Here is a 17,588-nt window from a genome sequence, read left to right as displayed (position 1 = left end):
GTTGGGGGTGATTTGACAGACATTTGTGCGGGTTCCTGCACAGATGGCTATTGAAATCGCCCCCCAAGTGCAAAAACTACTGTTAGGAATTGGTGCGGTGCCGCAAAGCCAGCATCACACTGATTTGGATGGTACCATTGCGGGAAATAGGCTCTGATTTGGCATGTGGCATTTGACATGTCAAATGGCATGTCAAATCGGCCTGATGTGAACGGGGGCTAAAGCTGTCTTTCCATGAAAATGGAAGATATAGTTTATTGATAGCTCCCCATCCCCCCATAAAAATAGGTTTAAAAAGACCATCACAAAATCTTTCCCAACAATTTATTTTTTTCAGAGAGCCATAGGTGATGTCACCATGCCTTACTGATGCCTGTCATAATAGACTGAAATGTATTCTCATGGGATCTAAAATGCTCAGCTCTCTCTAGAGGAAACTATGACAAACCTCAGGGTTGAGTAAGTTTTTTCTTATTTTTTGCAACAAACTTTTCTTATGACATGCTTTTTTTAAGCTAGTTGCATTGGGGAGGTGGGGAGCTGTGCATGAGTGCCGGGTCACACGTGTGCGTTGCGGGAAGGCTGCGAATTCGCAGCCTGTTCCCGCATCGCAAACGCACATCTGGCAGTTCACACTGCCATATGCGATATGCAGGGGGTGTCAATTAAATGTTAATGACACCCCCAGTTTGATCGCATATCGCTGTTCATGGAGAGACTGCTTTAACCATTTGAACATGCCATTTTTTGCGATACGGAACTGCGTTATTTTAATTGAAAATTGCACTTTTTTTCCCACAACTAGAGCTTTCTTTTGGTTGTATTTGATTACCTCGGTGGTTTTTATTTTTTGCGCTATAAACAAAAAAAGACTAACAATTTTGAAAAACAAAAAAACTATATTTTTTACTTTCTGCTATAAAATATATCCAAAAAAAATGTAAAAAAATCAAATTTCTTTATCAATTTAGACCAATATGTATTCTGCTACATATTTTTGGTAAAACAAAAATCCCAATAAGTGTAAATTGATTGGTTTGGGCAAAAGTTTTAGCGTCTACAAACTATAGGATATTTGTATGGAACTTTTATTTATTTATTAATTTTTTTAGTGGTAATTTTGCCGATCAGCAACTTTTAGCAGGACTGCGACATTGCGGTGGAAAATCCTGACACTAAGTGACACTTTTGACACTTTTTTGGGGACCAGTGACACTAATACAGTGATCATTGCTAAAAATATGCACTGTCAATGTACAATAGACACTGGCAGGGAAGGGGTTAAAATCAGGGGTGATCAAAGGGTTAAATGTGTTCCCTGCAAGTGCTTACTAACTGTGTGGGAGGTGCTTTGACTGGGGGAAGACAGAGATCCATGTTCCTGTTTAGCAGAAACACAGGATCCCCATTTTCAACTCTCACTTAATGGCGATCTGCCTTGTTTATATAGGCAGACAGCCGTTCTGCCTCTCTCGGGAATGCTCGCCGGATGGCAGCAAATATGGTAAGAATTAGCTCCTACTGTGTCCAATCACAGCTTGAGCGGGTTTCTGGCGGTGCCCATGCACGCCCCAGACCCGGAAATGTAAATGTCATACAGGTATGTGATTTCATGCTGAATGGCCAATGTAACGCAGCACATGTCCGTGGGGCGGTCTGAAGCGGGTAAGGACACTCCAAAATGAGGGTATTCCCCATCAGCAGTGACAAGAGATAAGACATCTGCATATGGGATGTTACTCACATGGTGTTCAGCATGGACTGACCAAATCACGATCCATGCATGGGCAGGCTGATTGTACCAAAGTCTATCCATACATCGACTTGGATTCAACCAGCCTGTATGATTTTTTGCATACAATTACTGACAGTGGCTATAGTCGCTATCAGTAATCATTGTGTTCTGCTAACCGGCAGGCTCCCCATGACCACCTCACCCCTGCTGGCAGAACACAATAGCGATGCGGGAGGTATTCCCCGATTCCCCCATCAACACTGAATGTGTTGATGAGAGAAACAAGGGATTTTCTTTCCTTCTACCCGGGGTGGAAGAAAAAATAAATAAATAAATGAAATCATCTATGGGGTGCCTAAGGGATCTCCCTTTTCTAGAAAGAAAATGAATGATTATTCAACCGGTATATTTTCAAAAAGCTGTAAATGATACGAAAAATCTCTGGTACTCATACCTTTGCCCTTACTTTCAAGGGTGCCCTGCTCTCCACCTTTATAATAACGTAAATAATTTAGGTAAGAGCTTATTCTACAGTATATGGGCACTTTGTGGGGTTGGTTTGCTAAAGAAGAGACTGCTAACTTAAGGCCCGTACACACGTACCGATCGTCGGCATACAAACGTCGGTGGACGAAGGATCTGCCGATTGTACGCGTGTTAGTATGGTGCCTCCGACAGATGTCTGCGCACAATCCGCGGACAAAAGTCTTTCGTGCAAACATGAAAATATTTGTATGCCGACACCAGAACGGACGATTGTTCGCCTGTCAGTACACAATTCGGCCGACAGACCGCAGATTTGCAAGACTGGGCATGCTCAGAAAATAGAAAACACAGGGAAAGTTAACCATTACATGACATCACTTCTGCAGTCGGCGGACAAAATTCTTGTGCTGTCCTTGTGCTGTCTTTGCACTTTTCAGCAGACACCGACATCCCGGGGAGAAAAGAGGAACATTTGTAAGCCGACCATCGGTACGTGTGTACGGGGCTTTACTTAGGTTAATGTTAACTGAACAAATTCAGCTTTTTCACTTCAATTATCCAATCACATGGAAGCACAAATCCTGCTGTTTTTTTTTTTTTTCCCCTTGCACATAATTCGCTTTGGAAAGTGAACACACCATCATCTCATTTATTGAAGTGGACATTCACTTTGTGAAGCTTACATCCACTTTCCCAAATGAACATTCACTTTTGCTGGGTGAAAAACCTCTACTCCTTTAGTAAATCAGCCACCAAACCCTTACTGGCTGCAGAGACAGCAGACAGAATTTACAAAAGTGACCAGAAAGGGTTGTATCTAGTTAATGGTGCCACGGGAACTGATAAAAAAAATAAAAAACAATTTAGGCTGCCATCTATTTTCCAAATGAAATATATAAAATGGAATATATATATATATATATATATATATATATATATATATATATATATATTTAAGCCCTGGAGGATTTGGCTGCTCAAAGACCAGGGCCTATTTTGCGATTCGGCACTGCGTGACTTTAACGGACAATTGCGCGGTCGTGCAAAGCTGTATCCAAATACAAATTGACGTTCTTTTTTTTACCACAAACAGAGCTTTCTTTTGGCGATTTTTACTTTTTGTGCTATAAACAAAAAAAGAGCGACAATTTTGAAAAAATAACAATATTTTTCAAATTTTTTTATATGAAATTCCCCCCCAAAAAAATTTAAAAATCAAATTTTTTTAACATTTTAGGCCAATTTGTTTTCTGCTACATATTTTTGGTGAAAAAAATTGCAATAAGCGTATTTTGATTGGTATGCGCAAAAGTTTTTACTAACTACGGGAAAGATTTATGTAATTTTAATTGTTTTTTTTTTAACTAGTAATGGCGGTGATCTGCAATTTTTTTTGCGCGACTGTGACATTGCGGTGGACAGATCGGGCCCTTGACTGCCATTTTTTACACTTTTGGGGGTACCAGTGACATTACTACAGTAATCAGTGCTATAAATATGCACCATTACTGTAAAAATGACACTGGCAGGGAAGGGGTTAACTTTATTGGTAAACAGTGGGTTAAATATATCCCTAGGGGCGTGATTCTAATTGTGGGGGGCGTGGCTTGTGATGTAACCACAGAGACATACGATCCTACATAGCAGGATCGTATAGTCTCTGCAGTTACTTCAGCGAGAATGACAGACGGCTGTGTTTACATTAGCCGCCTGCCTTTCTCCCTCTCCAGCGGGAGATCGCGAGTGGCCGCGGGCATCGGAGCCGCCGGTCACTCGTGCAGGGATGTTAGTGAATGAGCGGGGGCTAGAGGCTCGTGGGCGAGCGACGTAGTACTACGTCGCTTTGCCCAGTAGGGGCTGACCGCCGCAGTAAATAGTTGTGCGGCGGTCGGCAAGTGGTTAAATCTGTCCCTTTCCAAACAATGCCAGAGATTTGTCCAAGTAAGTGGGGTACACACTAGCAGAAAATCTGCTGAAAATTCCCATCCGAGGTAAAATTCGTACGATTTTCAGCTAGTGTGTACACAACTTTCAGCAGCCGATGCCGACATTTTCAACGAAAAAAAACGGAGGCACAAACACCAAAATTTTTATCATCCGTCCCCAGACAACCAATTTTCGTTTAATGCGTATGCAGTACGTTCGCGAAAAATCGGATACGGAAGACCGCACATGATCTGAAGTTGCTGAGGACCCGAAAGTCTAGGAACAAATGTCCCAAAAAAAAAAAAAAATCGAACATTATGCACTGTCAACTAAAAACGGTAATGAACGCTGAGCAAGAGAGAAAAAAATCGGAGGATATTTTGTCCGATTTTCGTCAAGTGTGTACGAGCCTTAAGGCAGTATATGTAAAGGAGTAGTGCAGAGGGGAGTGATAGGTGGAGGAGAAGAGTGTGAAGGTTAGGACAGCAAGCAGAATGAGCAGGAAGTGTGAAGGGCATGCTGGTGGGCACTGTGTACAGAAGAAGAATGCAGAGGGTATGAAGGGAGCAATATGTGCAGGAGGGCAGAGGGTATGAAAGGAGCAATATGTCCACTTATTTGCTTTCCCCTTCCCGCCGGAGCCACATTTGGCACCTTTCAAGGGGGAGGGGGGAACGGGTACCTATTTTGACAGATACCCTCCCCCACTTCCGGGACACAGCGTCGACTTTTAATTTTTCCATGGGGTGCTGAACTCCTCTTTAATTGGATATGGTTCAGAAAGTACATAGTTACATAGTTAGTGAGGTTGAAAAAAGACATCAGTCCATCCAGTTCAACCTATGATGTGTGTGTGTGTTTGCTTTTAACCGTACATTGTATACCCCTGTATGTTGTGGTCTCTAAGGTGCCCATCTAATAGTTTTTTGAAACTATCAATGCTCCCTGCTGATATGACTGCTTGTGGAAGAGAATTCCACATCCTTACCGCTCTTACAGTGAAGAACCCCTTACGCATTTTAAGGTTAAACCGCCTTTCCTCTAGTTTTAGTGAGTGGCCACGTGTCTTATTGTATCTCCTTTCTCTGAATAGTTTGTTCCTTATGCTAGGGTCGCCAGTACAGTATTTGTACATTGATATCATATCCCCCCTCAATTGTCTCTTCTCCAGAGAGAATAGGTTCAGTGCCTGTAGTCTTTCCTCATAGCTGATGTCCTCCATTCCCCTAATTATTTTTGTTGCCCTTCTCTGGACTCTTTCCAATTCCAGCACATCCTTCCTGAGGACCGGTGCCCAGAACTGGACAGCATACTCCAGATGTGGCCGGACTAGAGTCTTGTAGAGAGCGGGAGAATAATCTCTTTATTTCTGGAGTGAATCCCCTTTTTATACATCCCAGTATTCTGTTGGCTTTGCTTGCAGGGGCTTGGCATTGCATGCCACTGCCAAGCCTGTTGTCTACCAGTACCCCCAAGTCTTTTTCCATCCTAGACTCACCCAGAGGTTCCCCCCCTAGTAAGTAGCTTGCTTTCTGGTTTCTGGCCCCCAAGTGCATTACTTTACATTTTTCAACATTAAACCTCATCTGCCATGTAGTTGCCCACCCCGTTATTTTGTTCAGGTCCGCTTGTAAGGTTTCCACATCCTGCATAGAAGATATTGGCAAGCTTAGTTTAGTATCATCCGCAAATACTGAGATTGTACTAGATATCCCCTCCTCTAGATCATTTATGTATAAATTAAACAGGATTGGTCCCAGGACAGAACCCTGGGGTTCCACACCCGCCCAATCCGAGGACTCCACATTAATCATCACCCTCTGAACTCTCCCCTGGAGCCAGTTCTCTATCCAGGTACTCACCTTATGGTCCATACCTACCTTCCTTAGTTTGAACAGTAAGCGTTTGTGGGGAACGGTGTCAAAGGCCTTTGCAAAGTCCAGATACACCACATCCACAGGCGTTCCTTTATCTAGGTGGCAGCTCACTTCATCGTAGAAGGTTAATAGATTGGTTTGGCAAGAACGATTTTTCATGAATCCATGCTGATTACTACTAATAATACAGTTTTCATTACTAAAGTCTTGTATGTGGTCCCTTAACATCCCCTCCAAAATCTTGCAGACTACAGATGTTAGGCTGACCGGCCTATAGTTACCCGGGATACATCTCGGCCCCTTTTTAAATATTGGTACCACGTTGGCTTTTTTCAATTAGCTGGCATCATACCTGTCTGTAAACTATTCTTAAAGATCAAGAATAATGGTCTGGCAATCACCTGGCTGAGCTCTTTAAGAACCCTCGGGTGCAAGCCATCCGGTCCCGGTGATTTATTTATGTTAAGTTTCTCTAGTTTAGTTTTAAGTCTATCTTCTGTTAGCCATGGCGGCACTTCCTGAGTTGTGTTGTTTAGTTCGGCGTTACAAGCTAGGTTCGTGTAGCCCCCCGATTCTTTTGTGAAGACTGAAGAGAAGAAATGATTTAACACTTCCGCCTTTTCTGTCCTCAGTGGCCATATTTCCTTTGTCATCTTTTATGGGGCCAATGTGTTCTGGCCTCGCTTTCTTACTGTTTATATACTTAAAGAACTTCTTGGGGTTCTTTTTACTCTCCTTCGCTATATGTCTCTTGTGTTCTATTTTAGCCTCCCTGATTTCTTTTTTACATTTCTTATTACACTCTTTGTAGTGCTTAAATGCTGCCAATGAGGCCTTTTCTTTAGCACTAATATGCATTTTTATGTTGGAGTTTAGCCACCCAGGGTTTAGTTTTGCTCTTTTAAATTTATTTCCCTTTGGAATGCACTGGTCAATCCCCTTGTTAAGTATGCTCTTGAAGCACTCCCATTTTTCCTCCGTGTTCTTTGTTCCCAGGGTTCTATCCCAATTGATATTTTCTAGCAGCGGGCACAGTTTTGGGAAATTGGCTCTTTTGAAATTCAGTGTCCTTATATTACCCCTCTGCTTCCTATTACTGTAATTAATACTGAAACTTATTGACCTATGGTCACTGTTTCCTAAGTTGCCCCGTATTTCTATATCCGTGAGCAGGTTATTGTTGGTAATCAGTAGGTCAAGTACCGCATTGTTTCTTGTCGGTGCATTCACCATCTGACCCATGAAATTATCCTGCAAAACATTTAGGAACTGCCTAGCCTTGGCTGAGTGTGCAGTTCCTTCTGCCCAGTCTATATCAGGATAATTAAAGTCCCCCATTATAATGACATTTCCCATCCTTGCTGCCAATCCTATCTGTAAAATGAGGTCCGCCTCCCCCTCCTCCCTATTGGTTGGGGGGCCTATAGCATACGCCCAATATTACCTTCCCCACCGTGCCTTCCCTTTGAAGCTCTACCCATAGGGATTCTGCCTCGTCCTTAGCTCCATTATTAATATCATCCCTCATATTTACCTGTACACTGTTCTTAATATACAGACATACCCCTCCCCCTTTTTTACCTTCTCTATCTCTGCGATAAAGGGAATACCCCTGAATGGTCGCCATCCAGTCATGAGAGCTGTCAAACCAAGTCTCTGTTATCCCCACAAAATCTAAGTCCTCCTCAAACAACAGTAGCTCCAGCTCTCCCATCTTGTTGGCCAGGTTTTTGGCATTGGTAAACAAACCTCTTTATTTTGACCGGTTACATATATCCTCATTTGATGTTTTTAGGCTGCTCTCTTGATTTTTCCCCATACCCACCCTGGCTATAGGAGCTCCGAACACCCTACCGCTAATGCCCCCATTTCTGCCCTCTGAAACTTGCTTTCCACTGGCTAATTCTACATCTGTACTCTACCCCTCATCACCTAGTTTAAAAGCCCCTCTAACTTTTTGGCCATCTTCTCACCCAGTACGGCTGCACCCTCCCCATTTAGGTGCAATCCGTCCCTACCAAAGAGCCGGTGGCCGACTGAGAAGTCGGCCCAGTTCTCCAGGAACCCGAAACCCTCCTTACTACACCAGCTCCTCAGCCACTTGTTAACTTCCCTAGTCTACCGCTGCCTCTCTGTTGTGGCTCGAGGTACAGGTAGTATTTTGGAAAATACTACCTTGGAGGTCCTACTCCTCAACTTAGTGCCTAAGTCCCTGAAATCGTTTAGGACTCTCCATCTTCCTCTGCCTATGTCATTGGTACCCACGTGTACCATGACAGCTGGGTCTTCCCCAGCCCCACCCAATAATCTGTCCGACCGATCCGCGATGTGCCGAACCCGAGCGCCCAGCAAACAACGGACTGTTCGGCGCACACGGTCTTTGTCACAGATTACACTGTCTGTCCTTCTAATAATTGAGTCCCCTACCACCAGCACCTGTCTTTCCTTTCCCTTTCTCCCAGCCTCACTAGAGGAGTTCTTCCCCTGGCAGCTAGGGGCGTCGCTCTGCTCCAGCAATGCTGGTCCCTGACTGGTTTCCCCAACATCACACAACAGGGCGTATCTATTGGGGTGCTCCAGCCCAGGATCAGCCTCCTTGCCTTGTCCCCTTCTACCCCTCCTAACTGTCACCTCTCTACTCTGCTCTGATGCCTGCACCTCCGATACTCCGCCCACCACTGTGCAGACCCCTGCCTGCACCTGACTGGTACGATCCTGGCTCTCCTCCGGTATGGACATTCATCTCAGTGTTGCCAGCTGCTTCCCTAGATTCAGGACCTGAGCTTCCAGGAAAGCAACTTGCTTGCATTTTGCGCATTTGTATTCGCAAAATTAGACTGTTGAAGAATAAAAAAAAAAAAAACATGTCCTGAAATCACTGTGTCAAGTTGCATGCCAAACTATTGCCCACAATGGCACCGTGCCAATCGGGGCAACACCGACTTTGCGGCACCGCACCTATTCCCAAAAGTAGTTTCTGCACTACTTTTGGTGACTTCAGGGGCGATTTCAATAGACATTTGTGCATGAACCTGCACAGATGTATGTGAAATTGCCCCCCGAACTCACACTGACATGCAAGTTTGAAATCGAGCTAGTTCAGATGAACGTGCACAATTTCAAACCCACCCTCAGTGGATTAAACACAGATTTGTAAGTCCTATTTGATTACAAAATGGGACACAGATGTTGAATCTGACGCAATTTTACTTCAACTAATTGTAGTACAGAGGATGTTTTTTTAGTCCTTTGCAGTTTAAAAAGACAATGCCTTTCCAGGTCCTGTCTCTGTGCGTAACTAACATTGACTGATGGGACATGAAAGAAATAGAGACGGTCTTGCTAGAACTGAACAAACTAGTACTAGGAGGGGGAGGACAGAGGGAAAAATCAATATCACATAGTAAACAAGCTGTATTGGAACAAAACCACCACTAGATATCAGTGTACTAATAAACAATGATAACATGATATAGTGCAAAACAACACATAAAAAAATGTATGAAAATGGGGCAGAGCAATTACTTTCATTATTATTATTAATGTAACAGGATGTCACTGAAGCCTCTAAGAACTTTCATGGCTCTCTAAAAATATAAAATATAAGAATATAGACTTGTCTAAAATGTGCAGATTTCTTATATATTTATTTATTCATTAAAGTTGACAATGTTCCTTTAATTATGCTGGAGAATTCTCACTGAGAACACGGTTTATCGCTAATAGCTGTAACAGCAAGAAGAGGTTGTTGTGTTCAAACTAAAATGCCAACAAAATACCTTCTAAGAGCGTGATAAAGAAAGCTAAATAATTCATGAGCCTCAACCTTGTAACAATGTACCTGGAAATCAAGATAAACAATTCACTGACATCCACACTGTTATCACTCATTAGCAGTTTACGCTCAGTGCAGCAACTCTGGTAAGAAAGGTACAGGCAGACAGGAGAGGTACAAGGGACAGACATCAGCAAATATTTAAAGGGGAATTGTAAATATGTATATAATGCCTTATTTTTAATTGGATGGGTCTATTGTTACTGCCTGATGGAAGGTATATTAATGCTGGCTGCTGGAAGATCTATTGTTGCTGGGGGATCTATTGTTTCTGGGGGATCTATTTTTGCTGGTGGGGGGTCTTATGTTGCTGGGGGGGTCAATTGCTTATGAGAGGTATTTTCTGTTGAGGGAAGGGTCTATTTTTGCTGGCTTCTGCAGGGTATATTGATACTGGCTGCTAGGAGATATTGCTGCTGGTGGAGGGTCTACTGTTGTTGTGGGGATCTATTGTTGCTGGGGGGAGGGGGTCCATTCTTGTTGGCTGCAGGGGATCTATTTTACTACTTTTCTTGTTATCATTAACAAATTCCACACAAATTACTTAGCACCACCTGATGATACTTGGCTCTGCATTCTCTAAAAGGGGCGATACTGCGAGGGGTGTAGAGGGTGAAACCAAGGGGCGGTGCTCAGGGGAGTGTAGGGGTGGAGACAAGGGGACTCAAGGGGTGACTCAGAAGGGGGGAGTACTTGCACCTATTCTCAGAAAAAAAAAAGCCTGTAGCACTGAAGTATACAGATTAGTTCTTTACTTTGATGTCATTAGTTGCATTCTAATGCACTAGTTGCAATTCTAATTCTAAATAACAGAAAAAAAATTGGTCCAGCATAACAGCTAAGCAATTAGTATTCTAAGGGGAGGGGTGTTAAAAACGGCCATCCACATATTTATTTTGCTGCAGCCGTAAAGGGAAAGTAGCATGATTTTAACCGCAATACCAGATTTCACCAAAAGGTGGTGCTGCAGTTATAATAATCACACATATATATACACACACACACATATATATATATATATATATATATATATATATATATATGTATATTTAAGAAAAAAGTTACTGGGCTAATGAATCTTTAAGATTTCAGCTTACCTGTCACATGTCTTTAGTGGCGGGAAGGCTGTAGTCAACGTACCCCTTCTGGAATATTCGGCATACCCCTAAAAGGGGTTCCAACCAGGGTCATTCACAGTTGACTGGCAGCTACCTGGTGAGCTCCCCTCCCTCCCACCCTTGTCGCTGGCACTTTATGTGGTATATCACCCTTGATTCAAGGGGGAACTTCGGTAATAATTAATCTGGATTATATTTCGCTTGCATTCTGTGACTAAGCGATATTTGTTTATTTGACTATATCTCAATGTTATTTGGATTAATAAAGATTTGTTTATTAATATTAAACCAATAAAAATGCTGCGGCCATTTCTACGCCAAACACTATTGTGTGTTTTTGCTATTTACTTAAATATTTTATTATGGCGATACTTGAAGTTATTTAAAGTTGTATCCTTCTGTCCCATGTGTGTTGTTACCAAGGGAGATAGACAGTTCAGGGCTGGGACAAGGGGTGGGCCGGAGGCACGGTTGCCCTGGACGCGATGGTTTACTGGGTGTAGGATCCTCTAAGCTTGAACATCATAAATGAGGGAGGGGGGCGCAGTTCGGCATACTTGCCCTGGGCGCTGAGTAACCTTGTCCCGACACTGAGACAGTTGTCAGCTTCTCCATGGAGGGGAGACTTATTAGGAGTTCTGAAACCTAACCCCTATAATCAGGATCAGATCTCAGTGCCCCCCCAGTGTAGTTATAATTCAGCTTGTAAATAGAAAAACTCAGGCGAGTTTATGTATTTTTAGCCTTTTGTTGCAATAAAAGATAATGAAAAGTCAGGGAGCATATGCATATGCATAAAGCATATGTAAAGCCCCAAAAAATGTTTATCATGAATGCAAAGGGAAAAGTTAGAGAAGTCATCATTTTTTTCCCTTCTGGGGAGACTTACAACAACTTCCTGTCCTGTAGACACAATAGGAATTGAATGGAAATCTCTCCAAATTGTAGCAACTCTCTTAAACAGTTGGCACCCTTCCTTTTTTTTTTTTTGTAAATCTGATATATTTTGAAATCTCATGTACCCCTTTTTTTCATGTTACCTGTGTAGCACCCTACAAGGTAGGTGCTAGGCAAAGTATAATGGGCCGTGGCTGCCTAACAGCAGGGCCATGATTTTCAGCTGGGCTGTCATGTCTCCCAGGTGTTGCTATTGAGGTTGGGGAGTCTCCCCACTGGCTCCATGAGAAGGGTTCTCATTGGGCAGTGGAGGAAACCCAATCAGTGGCACAACCAGGCCTGTATCTACCCCAGGAAGCCCGCACAGGATTCTGGGAGTTGGTATAAGTCTGAGGTGAATGCATGACACAGCGTCATTGGTGGGAAGCAGAGTCCCAGGAGGGAGGGTACAGGTATCTCTCCTCCTGTCAGAAGGAACGGGTGTCTCGGGTGGCTGCCAGTTCAGAGAGAGAGCTGAGCTGAGTTGCAGAGAGAATCCGGTGTGCCAAGGACCAGTGAAGATAGAGGGGTTCAGTTCCAGGAAAGCATGTCAAGTTTGTGAGTACTGTAAATTGCCCCTGAGGGTCTGCCTAGTAGAGGGGACCCCTCCGATGAAGGTCCCAGGGATCCAGGAGCCAGCTAGTGTCAAAGGGGGTGCCTAGTGAGAGGACCCTGAAGTGTCAGAGGGGGTGCCTAGTGAGATGACCCTGGAAGTGTAGAGGGGGCGCCAGCGGCTGGGCCCTGAAGAGTCAAGTGTACAGTGTTAAGGGTTGCAGCAGCACAAGCAGTTACAAGGAGCTACCTCAGTCAGTGAAGGGCTGGAGGGAGCCATTCGCAGGACTTTTGAGCTAGAAAGAGTGCAAGAGTCAAGAGTTACTACAGTCCTGGATCTTCTGAGTTAACCAAGGAGTTAAAGTCGAGGTTTCAGCACATTTTAGCCAGACAGTATTTTCAAGCGCCAGGAAGCGTTGGTCGGCATTCAGCTGGCGTCAGGACAGCGCTAATAGGCATTTTTCCTACAAAGTGTCCCACTTAAACCTAATTGAGCTAGAGGAGTATCCCACTCATTCCCTTCTCCCATCCCCATCACAAAATAAACAAAACAAACCAAAGATGCCAAAATGGCCATTGTCTCAGCTCTCACACTTGGGTTTTCAACTTAAATGTGTTAGAAGTGTTACCGGTAACAATAGAAGACCCACATCAGGCCCAATGCCTGGAAAACCTGCTACACCTGCACCATATTTCATGTTGGCATTGCACACTCAGCTTTGTAGTTGCTCTTTCTGCTTGTCAGTGAGATCACTGCCATTGCTGAACTGCATGCTGCATAAATCCTAATTTAAATTACTTATTGACAAAAAAACACTATTAGCCTAGTGATAAAGCTCTGTACATAGATAATCAGACCATTAGAGCAGAATCATTGTACTGTGCTTTTTGAAAGACTACACAATTGACAATAAATGCCAAGTAAAGATTAACTGTGTGTGCACAACTTAAAGGATAACTAAACCCAAGGACAAAAATGCAATATTTTGCAGGCTAGCAGTCCTAAAATGTGCTGGCTGACTTTGTTTTCTTTCCTCTTTACTCTAAGAACATAGAGAGACCAACACAAACAGCATTCTCTGAACCTCAAAGTCACATCTGGTCTATCACCTGTCCCTCATCCATTCTTTGGAACAAATAATATAAAACAAGAGTCGCGCTAAATGTGCAGAACTGTGAACTCATATAGAGAACTAAAGTCCATAAACCATTCGTAACACCAAAGGCTAAGACAGAGGGATAAGACCATCAATACAGTTCCAAAGAGATAAAAAGTAGATGAAATGAAGTTCATATGGTCGTCCACCCAGGTGTATGTATATAAACACAGACAATCAGTGAAACCTCCACCACATGAAGCCTCTTACCAGAGGAAGGAAGGGTTAAAGCAGTAAGTAGTTATGGGACTACTACCACCCATATCCTGCAAAGCAGCTCCTAGAAAGTCCACCCGAACTTGTTCAAAAGAAGCGAACCATCTGGGATAAATTCCAAATCCACTGGAATGGGCTGGATCAACTTTTAGCAAAGTATGCATATAATACAAAACGGAAACAAGCCCATGGCGTGATAACGTTTAAAACATTTAATGAAAGATAAAAGACATGCACTCACCCTGAGGTGAACATAATACAGCAAAAGTGTAAATAGATGACACCAAGGCACAGGGTGGGCAACTCCGATATTAGGGCGTGATAAGGAGTGTAGACTCAGCACCTCCCGAAGCTTTTCGTCCACCGACGTTCTTTGGAACGCACTCCGGCTCGGTGGCCACGAGCGGCAGCTTGATTGGTGCCTGTCAAGAAAGCTGTTTGTGTTGGTGTTTCACAGAAACCTAGAAAAAGTGAGTAGCTGATTTACACTTACTTTGGTTGCACCTTGTTTTAAAGCCTCATACACACTGGACGTTATTACAGCGGCTGTTTTTGGCGTCAGATGTTTTTTTTCTTCAGCCAGTAAACTCCCCAGCATGTAGAAATGGGTGTGAATCCCAAAAGCCTTGATAGTAGGTGTAGCTAATGTCCCTGAATAATGTCTTTGGAGAAAAGTTTGGTGCCTCGGGCCAAAGGGAATGGGACTTTATGGGCTTTATAAAGCCCATAAAGTACCATTCCCTTTGGCCCGAGGCACCAACTTTTCTTCAACTCCCCAGCATGTTATCCTATGTGTCCATGCACACATAGGCTGTTATCAGCAGTTTTTGGCAGGAGCGTTTTCCAGCTGGGAGTAAAACCCAGAACTGGTGGGTTTTAAGAGGAGTTTTTCAGCTGTAAAAATGCTCTAATTCTGATAAAAGCATAAAAATGCTGAAAAACTTGGCTATTTGGCATTTATCAGCGTTTTTGAGCCATAAGCTTTTGTGGGAATATAGTTTTGCTAAAAACCTCTACAGCTAAAAAAGGGCTGAAAAATGCTAGTGCTAGTGCAAAAACGCAGCAAAACCTATTCTACAGCTACAGATTTCTACAGCTAACTTTACTGATGTTTTTATAACGCCTAGTATGCATGAGGCCTAATAAACATACCACACTATGTATGGATTGCTATTATGAATTTCCTCAGCAATTATTAGTACCCATTTACTGATTTCCTATTGCACTATATTGTGCATTAGCTAGGTACTTTGTGCTGTATTCTCCATCTTTACCTGATTCGGGCATATGGATGGGTACTCTTATACTTTTTAAATAAGGATGTCTTTGATAATGCCCTGGGAGGTGGGGCGAAACGCGTCAACGCATTTCCAGTTGCGGCAGAACCAACAATGTCACTTCCTGGCATCCGTGGAACGTATTTCGGCTGCGTTCCCAGAAGTATTCTGTTATCAGTCGGTGGGACCAATTCCTCTTATCATGCGTGCCTTTTAAAAGATTCTGTAAGTAATATTATGTGGAAATAAAATCATTTTCATATGGACCTCACTATGTGAATATTTATTTCCTTTGAGCTGCCCAGAGAAATATATAATAAGGGGCCATAGCATGCCTACCTAGAGGATCTTCTGTGGATTTGTACCAAAAGCCCATCTGACCCTTAATTAGATCGCTTCTGGTGAGTAGGGTCCCAGAAGGGGACTGAGACACTCTGCACTGATTGCGGTTTGGAGCACCCCAGCACCTCTGTTTGCAGCACTTCAAGCACCTTTTACCATACTTATTGCACATTATATTGGACTATTTCTAGCACCATTGCACTTTTTTAGATTATTGCACTAATTATTGAACTCATTTATTTAACCACTTGACGTCTGCTCACATTGCTGCTACTGCAGCAATGTGGCTCGTTATCGTCCAGCGACGTAGACCTACGTCACTGGACTCCTCCCCCTGTAGGCGGCGCTCCCGCGCCGCCGGAGGCACGCTCCCACTGTTTTCAGTCACAGCGGGAGTCGGGCCAGGGGAGGAGCGGCGGCGATCGCCGCTGCTCTTCCCTGATCGTCGGGGAATCGAGTGTGGAGATCCGCCCGCTTGTGTAAACAGAGCGGGCGGATCTCCTAAGTGACAGGCAGGGACAGATCGCATGGTTCAGCATAGCTGAACATGCGATCTGTCCCTGACTCACTCAGTCACCTCCCCCCACACACGTCAGTAAGCACCAGGCATACATTAACCCCTCCCTCTCCAATAAAATGAACCCCTTCCCTGCCAGTGTCATTTTTACAGTAACAGTGCATATATATAGCACTGATTACTGCAGTAATGTCATTGGTACCCCCAAAAGTGTCAAAAATGTCAGTCAAGGGTCCGATCTGTCCGCCGCAATGTCACAGTCCCGCAAAAAAATCGCTGCCATTACTCGTTAAAAAAAACACACCAAAAATGACAGAAATCTTTCCCTTAGTTAGTAAACGCATTAACTTTTGCGCAAACCAATCAAAATACGCTTATTGTGATTTTTTTTACCAAACATAGGTAGCAGAAAACAAATTGGCCAACAATTTCAAAAAAATTTGATTTTTACAATTTTTTGGGGGGGGAATTTCTTATAAAAAATGTTAAAAATATTATTTTTTCAAAATAAACGCTCTTTTTTTGTTTATAGCACAAAAAGTAAAAATCGCACAGGTGATCAAATACCACCAAAAGAAAGCTCTGTTTGTGGGAAAAAAAGGACATAAATTTCGTTTGGGTACGGCTTTGCACGACCGCGCTATTGTCAGTTAAAGTTGCACATCACCGAATCGCAAAAAGTGGCCTGGACGTAAGACAGCAAAATCCTCCGGTGGTAAAGTGGTTATGCACTAGTGCACTATTCTATCATTCATATATTTATATATTTTTTCACAACACTAACATATATACATGAGAGCTTTATTATTGTCACTTTTCAAGCGCTATCCTTTTGTTAGTAACTCTTATACTTTATACTTTATATTATTACTATTTCCATCAGGGCTGGTCTTATGAACTGCAGTGTGGATGGCTCAGGCATTGTTTGCCTGGCAGTATCCTCACCCAATCCATCAGTACATGGGCTAACCCCCCCTGCCATTGGCATTCTATCTGTGGTCATCAATGTGAGAGGGTACATATCTATTGGACCATTATTTGTAACATAACCATACAATGTTAGTATCCAATGTTTTCCATGTGATTTATGGTTTACCTGTATTCATACTAAATGTCAATGTATAATTCATGTATACTCATATATCTATTATTGTGTTCTCAGATGACTGTACTTTGCTCTCATCTTCCCCTGATGAAGGAATTCATTTCATAGTCCGAAACATGTTGGGAATCATTGTGTGAACCCCAACTTTGGTTTGGTCCTTACATATATGAGACCTACCCAGGGGTTCCCATATAAGTCTAGAGTACTGTACTTCTATTACTGTATGGTGTTTTTTTTTTATTGTTCCTAATTTTTGTATTTGTTATATTAATCACTGTTTCAATATCTTGAATACAATTATTTCTATTTTAAACTTCTACTACCTCTTCACTTACTGCCTTCAAAGTCCCAGTGGGGTTCTGTTTCTTGTTTCACATTTTGTTAGGGATGTGGGAGTTAGTCTCTCAACCTCTACATGCATAGCAAAAGGATTTCTGGACTGAGACATAACAAGATCTTGCTGGCGAGGAGTTACTAAGAAAACAATACAGGTCATTTTTTGCAATACG

Source organism: Pelophylax lessonae (assembly GCF_965119305.1).
Source record: "Pelophylax lessonae genome assembly, chromosome: 3".
NCBI lineage: Eukaryota > Metazoa > Chordata > Amphibia > Anura > Ranidae > Pelophylax > Pelophylax lessonae.
The sequence above is the reverse complement of the archived record's forward strand: the minus strand, read 5'-3'. Positions refer to the sequence as shown.